Here is a 2,448-nt window from a genome sequence, read left to right on the forward strand (position 1 = left end):
GAAGTGAAAAGAGTTGTGGGTTGAGGTAGATAGTTAACTGAGGGTGTAGGGTGCATGGAAGACAGTCACACACCACTTTCCACAAGCAGACCAATGCCCCAACAGTCTCAGAGCAGCAGCTACCTCAGAAAGATCAAAGTCCCATGATTTACTGTTAAGCATGATGTTACATGACATGGAGCATCCCTTTGGTCACCTGGGGAATCAGTGCTCCCTCCCAGCCTCTTGCTTACCCCCAGCTTACTCCTGGAGCAGGTCAGTGTGAGAAACAGAGAAGGCCTCCAGACTGTGCAGGCACTGACCAGCAACAGCTAAAACATCGGTGTGTTATCACTATTGTTTTGGTCACAAACCCAAAACATAGTACTGCATGGGCTGCTACAAAGGTTAACTCCATCCCAGCCAGACCGAGGTACAAGGACACACAATGCAATATTTATTTCAGGGGATTCAGCATTGTAAAGATTTTGGAGAGCTTTGATGCAAAACATATGTGAAACAATATTGCAAAGTGTTAAGACTAAAAATTGCACTGAGCATTTATTTACTGGGCAACTCTTAGTAGCAGTTTTAAGAAATTGTGGTTGGGTTCATCTAGCTAGTGGAAAGTCTTCTTTGATATTCCCTCCCCATGTTGTGGAAAGTAAGCATTTGCAAGTACCTTCAAAGAATTTTTAGGCTTTGAATCAACTAATTATGTTACTGCACTCTTATGATGTATGAAGACAGTGCTGGATACAGTGTGTTAGACTAAATGATCAAAGCCTGACAGACAAGCAGGGCTTGGGGAAAGGATGCTTATCTCCTCTGACCTCAGAAATTGCCCTAGACATCAGGGGAGTTTATAGAATTTAATCATCTCAGGCTGGGATATCAAACCTGGTCTTGGTGCCTTCTTTGGAGTGAAAAAAAAAATATATTCAGCACTCCTTCTCCTTCCCATATCAACTAACAACAGCCAGTAGATTTTCCTAGTAGGAACACTTTTTGATGACCACCACTGCCTTAACTGCTTCCACACATGGCAATGACACATTGCATTCATAGCATGACAACTTCCTCAGAGCAGCGTTACAAACTAGCATTTCCCCACTTACATATATTAATCATCAAGACCCCCCACATCAACCCCAGCAGAAATCCACAAGATATGTTGTGGAAATACCATACTAGTAAGAACCCTCATCCCGAGCTGAAAGACATGGGTATTGACAGCCAGTAGTTCAACTCCTTGCAGGACTGCAGATGGAATCACATACTTTTCCTTCCTTCCTTAAACATGGTGTTACCATGGACAATGCATCACTATTTGATAGCAGGCTAAAAAAAACATGCATTTATGAAAAGGCATCCCACCAGATTTATCAAATACTTGTCATCAACATTATACCGGATTTTAGTCAAATCATTACTAAAGATAAACTTATCTTCAACAGATGGGTTTTGAACACTAAAGATTGTAGAAAAATCAACTCGCCAAAAAAAGCAACTGCTCAGAATTCAAGATTAGATAAATCAGTTGAGGTCTCAGCCTCAAAGGCAGTGGTGAAACTCACAAGAAAAGTCACAGAAACTTGAGAAGTAACACAGATCTTTAAAAACATGAATAATAAGGAAGAACCTCTCTTTTCCTTCCACATCTAGAAAAGAAAGATTTCAGCAGTGTGATCTAGCAAGAAACATCTTCCATGGAAACACAGATGCACTCAGCCAGCTGGGGATCCAGCTGAGCTGCAGCACCAATATTCTTCTGAAGCACTCCAGGAAAGGGATGCGCTTTGATTTGAGGCAGTGTGGGCAAAACTGCATCTGAAGCCTGTAGATAAAGAGCACATACCCTACTGAATTAACAGTGTACATGGCTGTACATCAAAGACTGTCAAGACGAGTGGCTGAGCCTCATTACTCAAATGAGTTTTTTAACAAACAGATTCTCATAGAACACTTCCATAGATTTTAATATACTGACATATGAAAACAGCAACTTCAGTTCACTGGAAATAGTTTTCTTTTTAATTTTACCATAAAAAGGCAAAATAAACTCTTTCACTGTAATGTTATAGCTTTTAATATTCCTGAGCTGCATTTTAGAAGCAAAAGTATTCTTAAATGGATTTAACAAGAGACACTGCAGCCTTACTTTTCAACACCACAAGTAAAAATAATTTAGCAAGAAGGCCCCTTTTCCAAAAGACAATGGCTAGCTCTGTTTGTACCTGAAAAAATGCTTCCAGTGGCTCTTTGCCACCTGAAGTAATTACAAAGCCAAATATGGTGACAAAACAACAGAACAACTTTTCAACCTTTTTACCACTGCTTCTTACCTCCTACATCAGTGTGCCTTTCTTACATGGAAAGAATTACTATACAAATGGCAGTACGTGCCAGAATAATTCGGGCAGTACGTGCCAGAATAATTCGGGCAGTACGTGCCAGAATAATTCGGGC

The sequence above is a fragment of the Oxyura jamaicensis genome, chromosome 1, assembly GCF_011077185.1.
Source record: "Oxyura jamaicensis isolate SHBP4307 breed ruddy duck chromosome 1, BPBGC_Ojam_1.0, whole genome shotgun sequence".
In the NCBI taxonomy this organism is placed as follows: domain Eukaryota; kingdom Metazoa; phylum Chordata; class Aves; order Anseriformes; family Anatidae; genus Oxyura; species Oxyura jamaicensis.